Here is a 24546-nt window from a genome sequence, read left to right on the forward strand (position 1 = left end):
GGTGTTATACATTCTAGGTCTTTCAATCGTCATTGGACATTCACGTGAATATTCTGTAGAATCTGCCGAGACTGGTGCTACCTTTTTGTTGCCAGGTGGACAATATTAGATTATTTTATTTCTATCCTTTTCATCTTCACTTAAACCCATGTAGATTTTACTACATGGCTTTTTTGTTCTGTTGCATTACAACGTCATCCGTTGTTGGTCCGCGTATTATGTTTATATAAGTTAGTTTCAGCATTTGGATATTTTCCTTAGAATTTTCTTTGACTCCAAGTTTTCTTAATTTTTTTTTTTCGGGATTTTCGGAAGAATTCGTAGCGCTTCTACCATCAATAGCGTTGTAATAATTTCCTTCGTGTGCTTTATTCCTGGAAAATTCCATGCACTTCGTTGCCCTTTATGTTTATTTGATTTCGACCTGTTAGCTGCTAGGACGATTACATCTAAGATTTGATAAGTTCTTTTTTCTTGCTTTTTTTTGTGATTATTATCACGTTCGGTCTCCTAACTTGTATGAATTTACCCGTTTGCATGTCGATATTTCTGAGTATTTTATCATTTTAATCTTCAACAATGTCTCAGATGGGAGTATGTTTGATTTGTCTGCATGTTCACCGTACAGACCTTCGCACAGTAACCAGCTTACCATACATTTTTTGTGTTAGTATATTACATAAATTTATTATGATATCAAATAATACGTCTCTTTATTAACATTTTTTTATCGCACTACCTGTACGAAACACTTGCTAAAAAATTATTTGCTTCCGGTCCTCTCCTTGTGGCGATCATCGTCCTCCTAATTATCTCTTTAACCATTATCTTCGAGTGGTCCCCAGACCTTGATAATCGATGATCTATATTATAAAAAAATAATCTCTAAATGGTGTGTTACTTCATTAAGATTGAATATTTTGTCTCAGTAATATGCACGTTTCATTCAGTTTAAAAAACTTACCTGTTCAACAGCTAGTCTAACGTTTCGAATAAGAATAAAAATGATCTTTCACTTTTGACTGAGCAGAGAGAGAGAGAGAGAGAGAGAGAGAGAGAGAGAGAGAGAGAGAGAGGGCAGTTGGGTCTAAATAGCTGCGGCTTTCCCACAAATGAGAGACGGTTGAATGTTTTATGCATATACATGTGTTATAAAGAAAAAACACTCCAATTGCATCAGTAATGTTTTTATAAAGTCACATTCACACTACCTGAGTTGGACCAGCTTCCTCCGAAGGAGGAAGTGTCATAGGAATATCAAATTCACAAGCAGTCACCAGCCGCATGTATTTGGTTTTATCTATCTATACTCCTATAAATTCGGGTTTCTTTTGTGTGTATCGATATTCATATTAAAACCCCTCTTTTCTATTTATTTAAAAGAAATACAATTTTCTTATATGATGGTTGTGGAATTGCATTCACTAGCAAAAGATCTAGCTTATTTGCATATTCTTTTAAACATTATTTTTTGTTAAACAAATCTATCTATCTATATATCGATAAAAGTGAACGTGTCTGTGTATCTGTCTGTGTGTCAGTGTCTGTGTGTGTACATTTCCCTATACAATAACTCCGTCAATTTTAAGTCTACAGACTTGAAATTTGATATACAGGGTACTGAGATTTGGGAAAATCGATGTGATCGGTTTTCGGTCAGAATGTTTGCGATTAATGGGGCAAAGTTCAACGATTTGACCTTTGAGAACTCTACCAAACTCCTCCGACAATTTGGGGTCTAAAAACTTGAAATTTTAGATATAGTTTCCTTGAACACGGATATAACTTAATAACTTGATTAGAGCCCAAAACAATAAATGTTAAGGGGTCATAATAGGGGTCAAAGTTTTTTTGTTTTTTTTTTGCTCAGCATACACCTCCAAACACCCGGGCAACGCCGGGCACCCATGCTAGTATACTAAAGAGTCACTGCAGTGGTTGTAAAAATTGGCAGAAATTAATTATTTAAGAGGACGGCTGGTACATTTTTACATTAGATCCACCTCCACAATTTTCTTTCAAATGACGACTTAAATAGGTTTTTGACTATGCTGAATACAAAAATCTCATAAATATTTTGCAGAGACAAGTAGTTATTGAGATATAAAGAACTGTATTATGCACTGTATTATTTGGCGGCCATGTTTTTATGCGCGCGCCATAAACATATCTACTTCTCTACGACTGACATTGCCACCTAGCGGAAACAAAATGCACTTTTCTGAGACTAGCAGGAAAAACCCGGCGGAACTGTTCAAGAGTAGCCACTCCCTAAAAATGCGTGTTTTATTTATTTTTTTAAAACTTTTTTTGGCGATTATCATAGATTACAGACTTAAGTATCATATTGACTGAACAAATTTTGAAAAAATAAATAAATGACTTTTAAAAATGGGTTCACTTTTTCGTTATAACGTTCTACTTCATTGCTACCTGACTTATGGCCCATTTCTTTACCGACTTGTCACGTAATTAAAACCTCTTCTGAAAAGTCATTAAATTTATTTTTCTTTAATTATTTTCTGTTAATATGATTATTAAATCTTTAATCTATGATAATCGTCGGAAAAAAAACTATTAAAAAGGGTGAAAAACGCGCATTTTTAGGAGATGGGCACTCTTGTACAGGCCCGCCAAAAGTCCACTTTTCTGAAACTGACACTGCCCCCCCTTCCAAAGAATCTGTTATTTTTTGTCTTTATATCTCGATAACTACTTGTCTCTGCAAAAGTTCAATGTGGTTTTCGTATTCAGCATATTTGAAAACCAATAAAAAAAGAATAAAAGAGCTCACCATAAAATTACTTTTATAGAATTTCGGGTATGCTGAAAAAGAATATCACATCGTTTCAGCGTTTGTTGAGTTCTATCAAAGCGACACGAAATTTCGTTTGGAAATTCTCTCAATGTCCTCAAAAAGGTCAAATTGGACTGAGAACTTTTCGTCAGATATTTTCGTCGAACGATTAAAGTTTCATCGTTTCAACCTCAATACCTCAGCCTTCTATTGGGTTTATGTTTTTTAACAAGTTGTCGCAAACTTCCGAGCAGAAAGATTGCCAGTTAACAGCGGAACGGCTAGAAATGTCTAAATTTTCCATTACCGTTTTGTGGCTAAAAAAAAATGAACAAATCATGCGCGGCACGAACACTAAAGCTCGCTATAAACAAATCTATTTCTCTGCGATCAACAATCCACAAATTTCTTTAAAATTGTGACTTTGACAGGTTTTCAACTATGTTGAAGACGAACACCTCATTTAAATTTTACAGACACAAGTTGTTGGCGAGATATAAATACCTGTATTATAGAATTTCTGATGCGCGTGCGCACGAAAATATTTGATACGCGTACGGTGTAAATAAACTCGCTTGAAACAAATTCCCACACCAAACAAATTTTTCGACAGAACAGTTACATCGCGTCATTCAAAATATCGCTGACACTTTTTTTCATCATAATAATTTCATTTTTTTTTTCTTTACTTTCTTATATTTCATTAAAAAATCGCTGACAATTTTTGCACATTTTTTTTATCATAATAATTTCATTTTTTTTTCACTTATATTTTATTAAAAAAATCGCTGACATTTTTTCACAGTTTTACTCTTTTTTTAATCCGAATGTTGCTTTAATTCAAATATTGTTTTATTAAAATCATATTTTTTTGGTTTTGAAATATTTTTCTGTTTGGAAAAAAATCTTGTTGGTTACTTATTCGCCGTGTTATTTGACTAAGATGTCTTCATACCCGGAGTCCATGGAAAGTTTAAATGTGACATTCATTTTCAGTATCACCGAAAACCAATAAAAGTCGTAATTTTAAAGGTGAGTGCTGAGTTTGAATGTTCTCTCTTTTTATTCATTTATTTTTTTCTTGCGGATCTGAAATATTATTTAGTAACATATACTTAACGGGGATGGTGTTTTGTAACTATTCTGTACTTTCAACTTACAAATATCGTAAAAATTGAATTTTATTCAGTGGGAGGAATAGGAAGCAGTCTTTATATCTCAAACTACTTATTGCTACAAAATATAAATGAGATTTTCTTATTCAGCATAGTAGAAAAAACTATATAATCGTCATTTAAAAAAAAAAAATGTCCAAGTGGACCGAATGTATAAAAACGCCCAATTTAGGAGGCCGGCAGTGTCAGTCTAAGAAAAGGAATTTTTTCCGCTAGGTGGAAGGGGGGAAAGGAGGACAGTCTAAGAAAAGTGCATTTTGTTTCCAATAAGTAACAGTGTTAATCGAAGGGAAGTAGATTTGTTTATGGCGCGCGCGTAAAAAACATGGCCGCCAAAGAATACAATGCATAATACATTTTTTTATATCTCGATAACTACTTGTCTCTGTGAAATTTCAATGCGATTTTCGTATTCAACATAGTCGAAACCCTAGAAAAGTAGTTATTTAGAAAAAATTGTGCAGGTGGACCTAATGTAAAAAAAATATCTGACGACTCAACACGAACTTGTTTATGTTTCATTTGAAAATGACTATGCTATAGTCAGCTGTGAAGCTGCTTCGTGGTATAAGGCGTCACTGACAAGCAGTTCTGGGAAAATGCTTTACTCATGGAATTTACGTTTATTTTTAAGAACAGATAGATAGTAAGGGAAATTGTTGATATTGATTGTAGGTAGACGAGTGTTTGCCGTAAATATATTACTGGTTTGTATCACAGAATTAAGCTCAGTCGAGAATCAACCAGGAAAATAACGATTCGCATCGTCTGTTTTGCGAGATAGGGGAAGCAAGGAGAAGTAAAGAACATCGCCCACCAGATTTCAAAGTTGGTTTTGTACCCTTTCCAAACGTAAACGATGCTGTGAGCATCTCCTCTTCAGATGTGGCAACAGTACTCCATCTTAGAACGCATTTGACAGAGGATTGCATTGGGACCGAGATAACTCCTAGATCACTAGAATGAAGCAACCGATTTTTATGTGATCTATGAAACGGGTTTGATGTAAGTGTTCAATTTCAGATCAGGAGTGAAGGTAAATCCCAGAAGCTTGTCAATCAGAAAGAAAAAGAGAAAGAGGGATGGAAGGAGAGATGTTGATAACATCGGCTTCTACCTCACCACTACGACTACAGAAATTCGATCAAATGATTCTGCTTACGAAGTACACACAATATCTGAATTAAAGAACGTTCCAGACGTGATGCAGTGTAATAGTGCCACTTGATTTCAGCTTACAAATATTTTTCGGTCCCATTGTAAACACGAAATAAATAATAGTAAGCACGTGTCCTATTTAAAAAAAATATTTATTGTCAGGAAAAAGATTGAAATAAAAAAAAAATGTATCTTTTAGTGTATTATTTCATATATTCATTGATACAATTAAAATACTTTTAAAATAAATATCCTATTCCTTCTTTATCTTAAAAATTATTACCAGCTAAATATTATTTAATCAAATATATCTAACCTAACCTTAAATCTAACCCTATTAGTTAAATGATTAAAGATTTATAAATAATCGGAATTGGTAATTGTATCAGAATCTGGAAAAATATTGGAATAGTCCTATATATATATATATATATATATATATATATATATATATATATATGTAGAATTCGACAAGACACACCTGAAAAAAGTCGGAAGTTACATCAGCCGAAACGTTATGACAATGACATAAGATAAAAACTGTAATTCGAATAATCCAACTGAACCAAATTATCGCTCCCCATCCAAAAAATCCGAAAGCAGATAACTAAGTTTAACGTTGTGTTCTAAGCACTACCGTCTTTCTACTGCAAACGTTAGAGTGCAAATTAGATTATTTGTTTGAGAAAAATACTGGATTCTTATTTTATCTGCATTTTTTTTTTACTCCGTTTCACAACAAGCCAGGCATATTGTAACTTAAAACGTAAGCGGGTACTATTTATGATTATGTCAAACAGGGTATTGTTGGGAGTTGAGCAGCGAGATGTCAGTTCACATTACATTCAATATTCAGCAGTTTAGTACAGTCAGAGAAGCATAAAAATGCAGAGAGAATTCTAAAGTTCAGCAGTCCGAGGAAAGAAACTACTAAAGTAAGTAGCTTTCTGGCTTCTATAGACCGCAAGGGTGAAGGGGTGGGATTTTGCTGCGTGTTGAGTTATTCGGGGTATGTACATTGAGGGGTCACAAATGCCATGAGTTCAATTGCGAATTACTTACGATTTATATTCAGTTATGGCTGACGGAACAAGAGCACGCTTATCCCGTGAAGTAAATAAAGGGTTCCGCTCGAATTCCGTACAAATTCCCAAGTTCGACAGAAATATTCCTGAGTTCGATAAGATACACCTGAAGAAGTTCGGAAGTTATATCGACCGAAACGTTGTGAAAATCACACTCAAGATGAGAACAGTAGTCTAATTAATCCCGATAATAATATTAGAATTGAGACACTTTTTTGGAGAGACTAGTAGTAGGAGCACTAGCTCAAATCTTGAAACAATACTTTATGCATGGGCGAATTGGGTTTTTTAAAGTTATATGATGCTCTTTGGTGCGAGTACTTTTCTAGCAAGATAGGAGGAGTCCGCCTTCTTTGCAGCGGTCTTGGCAATGTCGTCAATGTATTTTTTAGGACCAAGTATCCTGTATATTATTAAGTCTTTCTTCTATTTTTATGTGCTTTTCTTTATTTTATTATGGCCTTGTCTATTTCTTTTTGCACATATTTATCTTTTGGTCTCACTCCCCTTTATTCGCTTAATCTGAGAAAATGGTAAATTATTTCAGAGATTCTCATCACCTGTTACAAAGTACATTTTAATATTGACGCCATGTTTTTGAGGACGCGTCTTCTCGTATTTATGAGACGTTTTCAATCGCGAATTTTCGGTGACGTTTTAGTTTTTTTTAAACAGCATTGTCATCAGTGGACGTGTAAATTTAATGGCCAGCTCTTATTTAAATGCTGTCCCGTATATTAAATAAGATATTGTGTTCGTCACTTGATATGTTTGAGTTTAAAATAGCACTTTCAGTTGCCCGTTACGCTTAACCTGAAAATTTATGTTTCAATGCGTTTGGAAATCCCTTTTTAAGTCCATCTGTCTGTCATAATTAAATTCAAAATTTTATTTGACTTGTCATGTTCATGTTTTCAATTCTTTCATCTGTCACCATTACATTTGTTTTTTTTTATTTATTTATTATTTGTTGAGTTTAGCTTCGAAATATAATATGAATTCATACACAAACACACACACGCACTCTCTCTCTCACACATATATATATATATATATATATATATATATATATATATATATATATATAGGGTGACCCAAAAAAAAGCAAAAGCTAAATGGAGGCCATCTAGAACATATGCTGTAGAACAGATAAAAAAGGCCAAAGACGCTAGTGTTTTGATGTGATTTTTTGACTATAATAAACTAGTTATGATCAAAGTTTCATTTTATTCGGACAAAGCACTAAAAAACAGGGCTTAATTAGTGTCGGGCTCGTTTTTGGGGGTCACCCTACATATATATATATATGTCTGTTTTTTTTTATTCCTTATATGATCACTATTGTATATATATATATATATATATATATATATATACTTTAGAAAGTGAGAAATTATATATAATAAATTCCACAGCCAAACAACGTCGCAGCAGTCTTGGACTTACAGTTCGTTGACTGTCATGGCTCTTGTGGGCTGCCACATTGTTCGGTTGTGGAATTTATTGTACATATATATACATATATATATATTAATTATTTTTATTATAATAATTAAATACCTACAGACACTAACGTTTCATCCTTTCGGAAATCTTCAGTGCAGGGTGTCACGATTAACACCAGTCGATAGATTTCGAACTTGGCAACACGAGCAATCTCTGGCTCGATTAGCAAAGACCGTATCCACTCGGCTATCATTAACCGCATGAAATAACGTTGAATTTAAACATTTTAATTTTAAATGGTCTTTGCGTCAGAACAGTGATCTAATCGTTATACGATGATCTATGCACATTATATATATATATATATGTATATATATATATATATATATATATATATATATATATATACAGTAGTGATCATAATATAAGGAATAATAAAAAAAAAAAACAAAGACATAAATGTGTATTATTAACAATAAAATTTTGACCGAAACGAAGATTAGGATGTAATGCGTAAATATTATACAGTTTAACCCAGGTATAAGTGTCTTCTTCGCCTAGTGCCTACAACTCTCTTATATTCGCGTTACACTTATATCCTGGGTTCTTATATCTGGGTAAACTGTACACTAACACAGGCTCTAATTTGGGACAAGAGAAAATCTCTCTCTTATATTCGTTTTTCTCATAGTCAGCTCTCTTGTATCCGGGTTACACTGTACAAGATTTCAAAATTTTACATAATAGTTTTCTTTCAGTAAAAATTAAGTGGAACAAAGGAAAATAAGCCACTGGACAAAAGTTAAGGAACTATTTTTAGAATTTGCAAAACTTTTCGTCCACATTTAACAAAATTTCTATAGAGCTTTCCAACAGTAAGTAAACATTGAATTATCGTTAAGACTTTATTTCTAAGCAATACGGCAAGTTCTACTCGCAGAAATGTTCATTTTTGAAGAACAATCTCATTATTGCTAGCAATCAAGAAAGAAATTCAATTTAAGAAATTTCTAATATTTTCAAAGGCTTAAAAGTGCCGTTCATCGTGTAATTAATAGATATGTACCGATAAAAACGTGTAATTAATAGATATGTACCGATAAAACGTACAATGCAAAACCAAAACGAACCATTAAAAATCGAAAAGGATTTGTGAAAATATCTCCAAAATAACGCTTTAAAATTGCTATATAAATCACACATACTTAATGAAGAAACAGATAATATTGTGAGAAACCGTTTTTCTCGCAAAGTAAAAAAAATGCATGATTAAATGTCGTAGTTTAGCTTAAAAGTCTTTTTCAGTTTCTTTCAGTGACGAGCCCAAGTATTATTTTTTTTTACATGGAGGGGGTCACCACTTGTCAAGGCCCAGGAGCCACTCGGGGGTAAGGGTTATTGTGTGTACACTAATCAGTGGGATAGTATCGTAGTAATAGTTAGTATTGGGGATTTGTTAAGGTGTCATTACTTAAGGGGGCGGTTCATCAGGAATTTGTTTGTGTTGGACTTGAAGACATCCAAGTTGAATTCGGGGGGGGGACAGGCAAGCGGCAGAGAGTTCCACAGCTGTGCAGTTCTGAGAAAGAAGCTTTGTTCATGGAATCTACGTTTTGATTTAGGCACGGATAAAGAGTGGAGAAAATTATTGACAGTGGATTCAGCTAGTCGGGTATTGAGTTCTTTTGCAAAAAAAATACGTACGCCGTAGTTTAGTACAGACAGAAAAGCATAGAAACACAGAGGGAATCTCTAAAGGAAAAAAGACTGCCTTCTTAATGTGATAAGAAGGCTTAAGTTCGGTGGGAGCAATCTGATAGTGTGTAAAATGATTTCATTGGATGGAGTTGACCTTATGTTTTGTATACATGGCAATATCAATGCTTGGATTTACAAAAGACTTCTTTAGCCGTATGTAGTAGAAGGATTGCACAAAACTGTTTATGAATCTTCTATTTTCATGCAGGAAAACGCACCTTACCACAAGGCTCGGAAAGCTATGGCTTTATTTCAAGAAAAAGAAATCGCCCTAATTAAGTGGCTAACCAAAAGCCCTGGCCTGAATCCACTAGAAAACGTTTTGACGATAATTAGGCGAGTTGGATCAGAAAAGTAACACGAAATATCAGTATCATTTCTTGTGGATTATTGAAAGACGAATAGGCGGAAATTAATTAAGTCATGTCGTGGAAGATGCAGTCATGTAAAATAAGGAAATATTTATCAATTATTAAAATGCTGTTGATATTTTATTTACAATCAAGTACTAACAAGTCGTTCCTAAACGTTTATACAATAGTGTATTTCCTTCGTCTCGTTAAATCTTCATCTAAAAATATAACGCGATGTAAAATTTTTACAGTTTGTATAAAATTTACGCATTACACCCGGACCATTATTCGATAAAAGAAAATTCATTGCTAATAATTAATAAATTTTTAAGTAAAGCACATATTTATATCTTTGTTGTTTCCGTTCGTTACATTATGGCCTTTAGAGTATATATAATAAACAAACGTTCGTTATATTATTTTAATCGTGTGGTATAATGGCTTACATAAAACGAGATTTAATTTTCTAGTTCACGTGCGTTTCTCCTGATTTAACGTTAAAAAATCCCACCATTAAAACAGCATAGGGAATTCACTTTTCTGATGAATAAATGTAAGAAGAAATAATGAAAAAAAAAAATCACAAAATGATTATATTCCTGAATAAGGTGTTATATTACCGAAAATTTGATTATAAATAAATTACTCTTTATTTTTTTTAATCTAGATGGGCATCTATAAGAAAACGCTTTGATATGGGAAAATCTACTTTTTACACACACACACACACACACATATATATATATATATATATATAAAATTTTAGTCATCCAAGGAATTTTAAAAAATTATCACGTGAAATGTTTGAGTTTCAGATCAAAAGATTTTTTTTTATTATTCTATGTAAGACAAAGAATACATTAGAAATATTTTAACTCCTTATCCTATAGGATTTCGATGTCTACCATCTCTTCAGAGGATAAAATATTAGCAAATAGTTAGATGCTAGGTTATTGCTAATAGTCTAAGGCCAGGAAATGTCGATGGGCCTGTATACACATTTTTGGAAGCCAGGGTGTTTTCCTTCTAAGGCGCTGGCATGTCAAATCACACCTATCCCACGCTGTTCCACACCGTCCCTCCGTGGGAGGGAGATGAATACCTGTGATGGGGAAAATATATGGATGCATAACGTTTTCAAAGTTATTAGTGAAACTGAAATAGCTTTGACAAAATTTGAACCCTGGAAATTCAGTGCCCTAATATTAGACTTACGTCAATGGAGAACGACGATACTGAAGAGAGAAAGAATTAACATGAATTTATACATGTGCGTGTACGATTGTATATGGAAAGAAATTTAAGACAAAATAAATCTATATATCTATAAAAGTGAAGGCGCCTGTCTGTGTACATTTCCCTATACAATAACTATCAATTTTAAGTCTACAGACTCAAATTTGATATACAGGGTACTGATATTTGGGAAAATCTTTGTAATCGGTTTTTGGCCAAAAATTTGGCTGTTAAAGGGTCAGATTTCAACAATTAGACCTTTGAGAACTCTACCAAACTCCTCCGACAATTTTGAGTCTAAACACTTGATATTTTAGATATAGGTTACTTGTCAATGGATCTAGCTTAATAACTTGACTTGATTAAAAACAATACATGTTAAGGGGCCAAAATAGAGGTAAAAGTTTTTAAAAATTTTACCGTTTCGGTCTCTACCAAATTACCGAGATAATTTCTGGTCTAAACATCTGAAATCATACATAAAGGGTAAACAAAGAAAGGGCAAGCTTTTTAATCGCTTTAGGTCGAAAATTTTTAGTTACCAATATATAAATGTATGTATGTATGTATGTTTGCATATCTGCCTAAAACTTTCGACAAAGGCGACGAACTTTTAAAAGATCAGTATCGTTTTGAAGTTTGACCTTCCAGACGACAAATATCGAAAAATTGGCTAACATTAATTTCTTCACCTACATCTGGGCACTTTTCTACAGGGGGGTCGCTGTTTCCGTCGATATTTTCAAAAGTCATCATCTTCTTCCGATTGTCTAGCCTTAATTAAAACCTACGTCACTTCTGTTTTTGCGGTGGTCATAACAGCAAAGACGTCACGTTTTTTCTCACGTTCTCGCGGTACGGATTCGAGCCTGACTTCCTACTACCACTTTTTTCTTTGCTCAAAATGACCTCCAAACACCCGGGCAACGCCGGCCACCCATGCTAGTGTATATATATATATATATATATATATATATATATATATATATATAGTCCTGGTCAAAATCATAAGACCACTTAAGAAAGTAAGCGTTTACGCATAGTATCGAATTTTTAATCAAACAAATGGTTGAAACCATTGCAAAAAGAGAAAATATGATGGAAAAAATGAAATCTGCTTCATTCGAAACCTTAACCCTGATCTAATAATTATTTAAAAAAAAAAAAAAAAAAAATTTTTCACCTGGTAAAAATGATACGACCACTGATAATTTGTCTAACAAAAGGTAATTATAAATCACTAAAAAGGGTCTCAGTATTTAGTATAGCCTCCATTATTACGAATTACTTCAAAAATTCTCTTCGGTATTCTTGCGACTGAGGTTTTATCAGTTGCGAAGGAATTTTATCCCATGTACTGAAAACTAAATCAGAAAGTTCCTTTATCGAATCATAGTGGGTTCCATCCTTGAACACTTCTTTTGCCATCCGTCCCCAAAGATTTTCAATGGAATTGAGGTCCGAAGAACATGTTGGATGATCTAACAATTCTATATTATTTGAAGAAAAGTATTCTCGTGCTTGTGTGTATCGCAGCTTTGTCTTGCTGAAAAATCCAATTTCTCTCACAGACGTGGACATTCAGTCCTGATAGAAGCATTTTCAAGCATTGAAATGTACTTCAATGATGTTTGCCGGCCTTTCGCTACTTGCAACTTTAGGGTTCCAGCTGACGAGAAAGCACCCCAGATCATTAAAGATCCTCCTCCACTATTCCGAGTTGAAAAAGTCTCTTTGGGTAAATTTTTATCATGCTAATAGTGTTGAAATCCATCTGGACCAACTTTTTCTCATCGGAGAAAATTACATTTTCCCACTTCTCTTCATCCCAAGTCTGGTATTTGCGGGCATGTTTAAGTCGGTTAGTTTTGTGCTGTTCAAGAAGACGTGGTTTCTGCAGTCGCTTTAAATGATTGAAACCCTTCATTTTCAGATGCCTTCTGATGGTTTTAGAACTACATTCTGCTGCTGTTTGGCTTTTCAATCGACTTAAGCTCATACTGGAGTTTTTTTTAACTTCTTCTGATACGGCGATCCAGTGATGGGGTTATTTTTGGGGGGAGACCTGGACACTTTTTGTTCTCATATTGATCTGGATTTCTTTAAAAAATTTGTGATGACCGTTTTGCTACGATTCACTTCGTTTGCAATGGATCTATGGGAGAGTCCAGCCCTATTAAGCTCAAAGATCCTTCCTCTCTCAAACTCTGATAATGGTTTTTATTTTGCCATCTATAATTTAGTAAGATGTTTTTTATCGACTAACAAGTTGCTTTTAGTAACATAGAAAACTTTTCGTATTCATTTTTTTCAAAACTAGCCGATTTTATTAAAGTGGTCTTATCATTTTGACCAGGTGAAAATATTTGTTTTTTAAAAAATAATTATTAGATCAGGGTTAAGGTTTCGAATGGAGCAGATTTCATTTTTTTCCATCATATTTTCCCTTTTGGAAATGGTTTCAACCATTTGTTTGATTAAAAATTCGATAATATGCGTAAACGCTTACTTTCTTAAGTGGTCTTATGATTTTGACCAGGACTGTTATATATATATATATATATATATATATATATATATATATATATATATATATATATATATATATATGAACTTATCAATTCAATAAGGAAAAAACATCACAGAAAATATCCGATGGATATGCTATTAATACTGAGATAAGGCGAGAAGGCTGTCGATGGTGTTCACGCCTGTAGCCATCGACATAACCAAGGCCTTTGACAAAATCTGGCATGAAGGGCTGCTAATGAAAATCAAATAATATGGTATAACTAAACAACTACTAAATATAATTAGATCCTTCTTAGACAATAGGACAATCCAGGTTGTCATTGATCGACGTTCATCCAAGCAGCATCATATTAATGCGGGAATGCCTTAGGGGTTGATCCTCGGACCACTATTATTCCTGATATTCATCGATTACCTCCCCGATAATCTTGAGTCCGAAATGAGTATATTTGCTGATGATGCAACGTTTTGAAGATATATGCGGGAAGAACGGATGCACAGAAATTCAAGACAATAGCTGAATTGTTGAAAAATGGCCCCCAGGCCGTCATATAATCGGGATGTAAATGGAAGGTGGCATTTGATGCAAGTAAAACTAAGCTCAAGGTCTATAACAATTACCAGAACCCGTTTCAACCACCTATATCCATGATAAATAACTTCTTACCTGAGAATTCTTCCTTTAAACTTCTTGACTTGATATTCACAGGAGATATGAATTGTAATGAATGCATTGAGGACATTGCGAAGGCTGCTGCAAGGGAGGTAGGTTCCTTCTATCGTGCCAGAAAACTGCTCACACCTGAGAGCATGTATCTTGTACCTCTATGAAGTCACCATTCGCCCATGTATGAAGTATTGTTCTACATCTGTTCTGGTGCATCTACCACTAGTCTCTCCCTCTTGGACAAGATCCAAAAACTGATCTCCAATCTAATAGGGCATGCTTTTTCAAGTAGGCTCCAACCCCTGTCCCATCGCCGCAATAATGCCTCCCTCTATCTGTTTTCCAAGTATTTTAATGAAATATGCTCTGTTGAACTCATTGTACTTGTGCCTCCTCGATATACATATCTCTGGCAAACCCGCTTTGCAACAAAATCACACCCCTTCACATTTGAAGTCCTTAAATGTCAGAAAGTTTTCTACTCAAATAGCTTCTTCCCTAGAAGTCTAGGTAGTCTTTGGAGTCCTCTTCTCTGCTAGCTGCTTTCCAAACTGTACTGATATGCAGAAGTTCAAATGCAACGTAAACAAACATCTTAATCTTTCTTGGGCATGGTCCCAATTAGTAGCCCCTTACGTCCAAGTGGCGATATGATTTGTTTTGAGTGACGGTGAGTAAAACAAAAAATCATACTTAAAACAACGCTAACATACATTTTTAAACATCAATACAGTTTGTCTTAAACGTATCTTATATTAACCATAGCACTCAAGGGATACGTACAAACAAGGAACGTGTGGCGCTCGCTCGAAATTCTAGGAATACATATGAGTGGTATCTTGATGCACAAAATTAAAAAAATACAAAAGATACACTTGCATGAAATTTTGGCATAAACTAAAACAATTCTACTTTTGAACGACGCCAGGCGCAAGACCCGTTTCTAGGATTGTCATATTCTAGCTCTAAATTCATGTTGCACACTTTAAATATGCTACTGCCTTAATATTTTCATTAAAAAATAATATAGTTAACTATCAAATTTAATAGCATTTTTTGCATTTATTCAATGCAGAAAATATTTCATGAAGAAACTGCTTTACAAATTCGGCACTGCATTGTAAGCTTTATAGTTAATTTTTGTTTAATTTAGGCAAAATCAAGTTGTTTTTTTTTATTATTGGAATCGTTTGAGATGAGCAATTTGTATATTTATTTATTTATTTATTTATTTATTTGTGGAATGTTATCCTCATCTGCACAGTTGTTGTTTTAAGGCGTTGTTACGCGGTGATTAACCACAACAGGATAGGAATGCTGAGTCTCTTAACTGCATCCTCAGTAATTACTGCCTTCCATGGTTGTTGTTATCTCACCACGTTTTTGTCAACTATACCTCTGACCTGCTTTGGATAGGATTGAAACTGCTATCTTCAGACAATGCTCACCTGGAACCGCAGCGATTCAACGCATCTATCCACTGCGCTACGATCCCTGTTTAACCACCTGACGAAGGCCAGAGGAATAATTAGTCGAAACGTCGTGAGACAACAAATATGAGGATGAAGATAATAGTCCGCAAATAAATAAATAAAATATACAATGCATACTGTTTTTATTGATAATTGTTGGTTCTGTACAGTGGAATTATTATGGTACCGTCTGGCCAATAGATTTGTAATTTCTGTACATTTTAATCAAAACAATCTAATTTTCTAATTGTAATGCTGTTTTCATCTTTATATATAAAATGTTTGGGTGTAAATAGCTACTAAAATTTGCAATGCGGATTTCCTAGGATATCTAAACCGATTGGAGGGGCAATTTATGCACCAGTTTTAAAGCTTCTAAATTTCTTATAAGTTTTTAGGGAAGTACGTAACGATTTCTTTCTTCTTCAACTATAATAAAAAAAAGACCGCAGAGTTTATATACAGTACAAATTACACCATTCTTTGCATACCTTAACAGTAAACAGGGAATAGATTCACATTCACTCTCTGCTCATAAGAAAACCGCAATAAAGGAAAAGTTGCCAATCTAATAGGTCCTGCACTGTCGGCAAAACTCTAACCTCTGTCCCATCGCTGACATATGGCATCCCAGTGCTTGTTTTATAAGTATCTTAATAGAAAGTTCTCAGACGAACGAAAAGTACTAGGACCCACTCGACCTAAATACCCCCGACAAACCTGACAAGCAGCAAAATCTCACCCCTACACTGTAGAGATCCCTAAATGCTGTTAAGCTTTCTACTCAGGTATCTTCTCTCGAACTGCAAAACTTTGGAATATCCTCCCAGGCTCCTGATTACCTGACCATACTGACATGCAGAAGTGTAATTTGAATAGACATTTCACTGCCTGACCCTCTTTGTAGTATTCCTGCAACTCTGATCCCAAATAGTAGCCCCTTATTACTTAGTGCCACTCTTCTTTGTTTGGGGTTAAACACAAAATGTACATTGCGCTTTTGTATATATTGGAGGATAACTTAACATGTCACACCAGCGTCCATTGTATAAGCGCACAAATCATCACCGCGCGCATATTATTAGAGCGTTTAAAATTAAAAGTAACAGTATGTCAAATAACGACACGATGGTCGTTAAACGTTTCACGCTCCCATAGTGTTTGTAAAGCAATTAAAATCGACCCCACCCGTTAAACTATTTAATCTAAGCTATTTTACTGCTATTTTGTTTTATTATGTTTTGGAAGACAGCAAGGGCGTCAGGCTTTATAATAAACATTCATTTTGATTTTAATGTTCGACGTTGAACACAAAACTATCGTAAAATGTCGACATAGAATTGAATTACAAAAATACACCTACCCCGGAACAATAAGAACCTAATTATTTAAATAAAAAAAAAAAACATGAACTAATAAATACATAGGAGGTTAATGTAATTTCTAATGGACTGACATGAACGTTATATTTCGCATATCTATTATCATTTACTCGTAATGCATGCGGGCGGTGATATTACGTAATATGCTTTTGAAAAAAAATACCATTTTTAAAAGAGTTTCTGCCCACCTTCAGTTTCTATTCAAATGAAATGAGGTGTTAAGTAATTATTCATATTCTTCTCACGATTAAAACCGCGTAAAACTGCAGTAAATTGTTAAGCCATATAAATCATTTACAATTGTTTATATATATATATATATATATATATATATATAACTAGCATTTCAGCCCGGTGTTGCCGGGGTATTTCGATGTGTATGTTGAGCCCCCCCCCCAAAGTAGTAGTAGGAAGGCAGGCTCGAACCCGTATCACGAAGGAGGAAAACAACAGGAAAATAACCTGACGTCTTTGCTGTTACAACCACCGCCAAGCCGGAAGTGACTTAAGTTTAAATTAAGGCTAGGCAATCGAAAGTAGAGGATGACTTTTGAAAATATCGGCGAAAAAAGAGACCCCCTTATAGAAAAGTGTCCAGTTGAAGGTGAAGATATTAATGTTTTTAGCTAATTTTTCGATATTTGTCGTCTGAAGAGTCGAACATCAAATCGATACTGATCTTTGTAAAATCCGTCGCCCCTGTCGAAAGTTTTAGGCAGAAATGCAAACATACATACATACATTTATATATTGGTAACTAAAGATTTTCGACCCAAACCGATTAAGAAGCTTGCCCTATCTCTGAATACTCTTTATGTCAAAATTCAAATGTTTAGATCAGAAATTGTCTAAGTAATTTGGTAGAGACCGCAGAGGTCAATTTTATTTTTACTTTGACCGATATTATGATCCCTTAACATTTATTGTTTTTGCCTCAAATTAAGTTATTATCTAAAATATCAAGTGTTTATACTCAAAATTGTCGAAGGAGTTTGGTAGAGTACTCAAAGGTCAAATCGTTGAACTTTGACCCCTTAACAGCCAAATTTCTAGCCGAAAACTGATCACAAAGATTTTCCCAAATCTCAGTATCCTGTATATCAAATTTCGAGTCTTTGTTGACTTAAAATTGACAGAGTTACTGCGTAGGGAAATGTACACAAACACACAGACAGACACACCGACACACAGACAGATACACAGACAAGTTCACTTATATATATATGTATGCATATTTATATGTAACATATATATATATATATATATATATATTTATATATATATTCTTTAAATGTGTTTAAATATATATTATACTTACAATAGATACGTATATTCTTTTACTATTCAACGAAATGAGTGTAAGACATAATATAATCAAAATCCGAGCGTTTGTCTAGAAATAAAAATCATTAAAATTATGAGTGGTAATTGATTTCATCCTTTGGCTTTTTGAAGGATAACGACGTTATTCCACCTTTCGTATTGTTGTAGAAAAAGAAAATGCTTTAGTAATAATACTAATTACGGTTTTTACACAGGAATCGCCACTTATCAAGGGTCGGACGCAACTTGAGGATAAGGGTTAATGGCTATACATTAGTCAATGTGGTTATAGCGTAGTAAACATAAGTAGTGAGAATTTTGCAAATTGGATTACTTAAGGGAACGGTTCGTCAAGAACTTGTTTACCTTGGACTTGAAGACAATCAGAGTGTAGTCAGCTAGAAAGCATGTAATCGGGAGAAAGTTCCACAGACGTGCAGTTCTAAGAAAGAAGCTTTGTTCATGCTGTACGTTAAACCTTTTTTTTTACGCTTTTTTTTTACTTAGATCAAAATAAAATCGTGCTAATTACGTCTGAAAGAATGAAAATGAGCTACACTCTTGGATTGAATAAAGGGTCCCGTTAAAAACTCTGTAATAATTCCAGAGTTTGTCAGAATGATCACCCTGCTCTAGACAATACACCTTAAGAAGAGTGGTGTTAACATCACCCGAAACGTTGTCAGAATAACATCTACTATGAGAACACTAATCCGAACAATCTAATAAATTCATAACAGTTATTTAAACATAATAACGTGTAGGCTTCTCACATTATATAATTTCCTACTCGTCACAGACGAGGATGAAGCACCAAACAAGCCTGCCACAGAAACTGCAAGAGAGAGTCAGCAGAAACATACCGAGACCTTCCAAGGTTGAACCTTAAAGAATGGGACCAACATCAGCGTGCCAAATATTTGGGGGGGGGACTCTCTCAGGAATACATAAACAAAGAAGGTTCCTTGGACTGGCTCGAGAGGGGAGCCCTCCACCACGATCATGAAAGGGTTATAATGGCTGCTCAAGACCAAGGATTGATGACCAATGCATTCAAGAAGATGGCAGGTATTAGTAATGACAACAAATGCAGGTTCTGCCATACAGAATTGGAAAGCGTGAGTCATCTGATATCAAGTTGCAAAGTTCTTTTTGGGGACGGCTACTATACAGCGAGACATGATGGAACATGCAAATACCTCAACTGGACCATCCGTAAAACAGTAAACATCCAATGTAGCAGCAAGTTCTGGGAATATCAACATGAAAGAACAGTTGGAAATGACTTATATACCAAACATTATTACCACGTTATCCCTACAGCCACATACCTTGAAAACGTTGCTATGAAACCTGAGATAATCATGTAGAATAAGTCAGAAAGTGGCAACCTTGGTTTAAGTGAGTGTCCCTAATGATGGAGGGCTGAACAGAGCTGAAAGAGAGAAACAGACCAAATATGAAGGTCTCATGTATGACATGAAAAGAAACTGGAATCTTAGGGAGATATCAACCATACCAGTTATTATAGGTGCCAGGGAGCTTATGAAGAACTTGAAGTCCTACCTAACCAATATTCCTGGTGAACCAAGTGCAAAAGAGATCTAGACAATTGCACTTGAGGGAATAGTGAGAATACTAAAAAGAGCTCTCGGTTGGTTTCAATAAAAAGCAGTGCAATGTTGGCAGCTGGTTTAGCTGCTCTCTACCCAGCATTGTAATGTTCAAAGGAAGAAAATTAAAAAAAAACATCCTATAAAAAGGCCTCATGTTCTGTTATTTATTTATTTATGTTTTAATTTCACATCGTTATTTATTCAAAATCGTTTTCTTATAAGGCATATGCTTTCTATTACTATGTATTATGATTATTAAATATATTATTATCATTATTATTATTATTATTATTATTATTATTATTATTATTATTATTATTATTAAATATATGGGTTGCGCCTGTGGAGGGTGTCCTTAAACACCGACGTCTGTGACTGAATAAGACTATCTTCGATCTACATAATCGGTTGTAGATATCGCAGGTGAAGGTCGTTCGTCGTGTTGATAGTCTTTTAGATTTTGTTGACTAGCCTTTTTGATCTCGGCCCGTTCTGTGATAGACCTTTCCTCAGTGGTTATGTCTTTGGTTACCCTTTGTCTCTAGATGTTGCGGACTTTAGCTTTGGGCTCTCAGAGGGTAGAGTCACTATCACATGCTTTCCTCACGCGTTTGCACACGTCGACATAGCGGGTGTGAAGACTACGAATTTTCCTTTGGCCAGTAGTAAGATCGCTATAGAGAATGTCTTTTGGGATTCCCCATTATCCATGTGGTGCACATGGCCTATCTAGCGTAGGCGTTTATGGCGAAAGAGGGATAACATGGAGGAACTAGGGGATATCTACTAAATTATTTAAAATATAGTCTTATGTTTTTATTTCTTTAGCTTAGAACAAAATATATTAACACTATTATACTTAATGTAAAACCTATAATAAAAATTGACGAACCTAAACATATGAAACAGACAATAAATTAGAAAGCACAAACACATCCCGTTTCTATATTCCACATCATATTTACTAAGCATTGCACTAGAGAAATAAGCATGGTGCATGCAAAAATCGAATTTTTATCCAAGAAATATTTAGGTGATGAGAAATAAAGACCGAATGGCGGAAAATTTGGGGGCAATGAACGAAGCGAAATGAGTTAGATAGACCGAAAGTTATATATGGGCGTGTTCAGAATGGCGGATAAGAAGCGGGTGGAAAACGGAAGATTAGTGTCAAATATAATATTCAATATAAAGGATAAAGTGCGGCTCAGTATGCTCGATAGTAATAGGGTAAAGTGGCATTTTCTCCTAATTGTGCATGATGGGAAAGGTTAAAAAGCTGCGCCAAAGTACATAAACGAATGAAATAGAAATAAATCAACAACATTTTAGATATAAGATATATAGCGCTTTCGCAATATTATATTTATATTTTTTTAATATTTTTGCTGAGAACAACGAGAGTTTAAAAGAAGGCAGACGTATGTTTTATAGTATTGTTTGAGTGTGCAATCATCACAGCTTCAATAACGCGGATCTTGTACACGTATTAGAATAATGTATTGTTCGCAATATCGAAAGTGTCATTGTGCTAATACTTTTGTACCTCGTGTCGCTTAGTGACATCCTTTCTTACGTTGGGCATAAATCCCTCGTTATGAATAGAGTGGTAGATATCCTCACAAAGCCATGCTGTTAAGATATTCGCTATGACTAGTAGACAGGTTTCTGGTTTATAGTTTTTGAGGATGATATCTTTCCTGTTGTCTCCTTGAATTAAAGTGGTTTTATCTTTAGTCATCCATTAGCTGTACCCATTTTGTGTAATATCTCAGGTAGGATTGCGAATTTCTAAACCAGAATTCATGCATTCTAATTTAGCTAAGTGGATTATTATTATTATTATTATTATTATTATTATTATTATTATTGTTATTGTTATTATTATTATTATTATTATTATTATTATTATTATTATTATTATTATTATTCTTCACGAAAGTCCGCAGCTTATGTGGAAAAGAGGAGTAAGGCATCAGTGTTCAAAATAATGATCGCATCGGTTAAACGAAGTGATAGAAGAGTTGTTCCAAAAATCTCTCCTTCGGAAAAATAGTTCGTGGGCTTAATCTACTAAAGCTATATTAACAGTCTTAGTATCTATATGAGTTGATGAGACAATGATATCGACACGGAGTAAGCATCGACCCAAGTGCATAAATATGATATCGTACATTTATCTACGTATTTACCGCACATATGCCATTATCAGTGATATCTTATTAGTTAAACAGTTAGTATTTCCTGGAATCTAAATAACACAAACTCCCTATAGATTCCTTATATTTTGTTATTATGGCCACTATCGAAAATTTATATCCATATAAAATGACGATCCCGCCGAAAACAGCCGAAGGTGAGAATAATAACAACAACAAGATTGGAAACGATTTGTTTGATTTGCAACTTTTGAGACAACTTAATCCTTTTAGCCAAAAACTATAGTTATATAGTTTGCAGATTAAATCTTATGCTCTTAATCTTCTCTATATAAATAAAATGAACTCATTTTTCCCGTTTGATTTTGATATTAATAGGATTAAAAATCAAGATATTTCATGCAAATATAATATGCACAAACGGCAGAACAATATCTGAGGTGTGTTATAGGCTTATTATTTCTCAAATTCCTCGATAATCTTAGATTTCTATACTTTTTCTGCTGAGAAGTCACGGCCAAAATCGGTTAAGATCAATGGAAGTGGTAAAATATTTTCTCTCTACTAAATTCCTCCTCCCCCTGCCACCACTTAACACCGTTTGGGGCTCGTTCATAAGGAACAGTTGAGAAGAGAACACCGGTTTGGCTTCGTAGTTCTTTCATGTGAAGTTATTTAAAATCACTAAACTAAGCTGCAGTGCTCTGTGGCGTAGTGGTTAGCGTGCTGGACAATTCACATTATATTTTAACGTTCGCGCCGACCTACCGTAGTCGTTTTTTTTTTTTTTTCTAAACAACTGGAATGGACTTTTCTTGGTGGCCGAACTGTTAACGTTGCAGATGTTTTTGTTTTTTTTCACACTTTATTTTCCTACTTTTACTCATGACTCCGGGTTTGATCCTTCCTACTTACCTACCATAACATTTTTTAAAACTCCCCCCCGTCCCGGAAACAAACACTTGGGCAACGCCGGGTACCCCCGCTAGTTGAATAATAATTTATAAGCTGTTATTTACATACTGCAATAAGAAAATTGAGACTTAATGATATTTACCTTAAAACATCTGTGTGCTATTAGACATAATAGATTCGATATCATAATTAGTACATTGCACCCAAAGGATCTACGCAAAGAGAAGAAAAGGTAGAGGAGAACTGGTAAGTATAGTTGGCTGTGTGGATTATACAATACAATAACAAAAAACTATGTAACTCAAAACACTGAAAAACTGATCGTAGCTCCAAAAGTCTCTAATATGAAAACCAATACAGTGAACAGCGGAACTGAATGAAAAATGCGAGTTAGGAAAACTAGGAAAAGGAAATGCAGCTTACATGATGAATAGGAATGACGAGAGAAGAGACACACGTAAACATCTAAACAAGAAAAAAAGATACTTTTATGAACACGGCCTTGTGATTTCACTGTATCCGGTCCAAAGCTGTGGTTCCATCCAGTCAACCATGCAGCAAACGGATTCTTCTTTCAAACTAAAAACTACAAGCCGAGTTTATAAACATGGCAATGCTTAGTTTGGTGGAATACTAGAAGCGTTTCTCGCTTTGAAAGGTTGAATTACTTAAATAAAAGGAAATACAACTTTTATTAGACAGTCCTTTGACTAAAAATCTTGGACATTGTTTTCTCACAAAAATCTATCTGAGCATTATTTTTACATACATTTTTAAAATAAAAAAAATCTCTTGTGCAGTCGGACTCTGATCAGAGATACTTTCGATTCTATGTGCACCAGCTCTATGGTCTTTATCATCTGCAAGTATGTCATTAGTATGCACTTATAAAACATTTAGGCTGGAACAGAGAAAATGAAACGCCATTGAAGTGCAGAAAAATCAACGAGACCAGAACAAACCATGTAAAAGACAAACTAAGCCAAAACCTCTAGTCTGTGAACAAACGGACGAAATTATATCTCACATGATAAGTGAATCCAAGAAAAATAAAGAAAATGCAAAACATAGACACGACTGTGTGATAAGGCAGTTCACTGAAAATTATAGAAAAAAGTCATGAAAACATACACGCAAATAGTACAGTCACAAACTGGAGACAGTACTAAAACTTAAAAGAACAAAATCCTTTGGGAGATGAAGATACAAACCGACAAACTTAAATTTAACATTTTCAAAGTCTGCAACACTATCTATTACTCCAATTACGTATTTCCTGTATACTTTGTTGTGAGTACGTAATTCTTTGATCCTCAACGTTTTGCACATTGTATTGTTTGATGCAACACGCATTTCTGCCAGCAAGATGAGTGCAATGTGCAATTATGCTAGAGTTGTATATAATTATCTTAACAGACATTTTCCCGGATTGGTCGCGTGGGAGAAGAGCGTAGCGCCATCGGCAGCACATT

Source organism: Euprymna scolopes, chromosome 11 (assembly GCF_053919585.1).
Source record: "Euprymna scolopes isolate OS-2025 chromosome 11, ASM5391958v1, whole genome shotgun sequence".
Classification (NCBI taxonomy): domain Eukaryota; kingdom Metazoa; phylum Mollusca; class Cephalopoda; order Sepiida; family Sepiolidae; genus Euprymna; species Euprymna scolopes.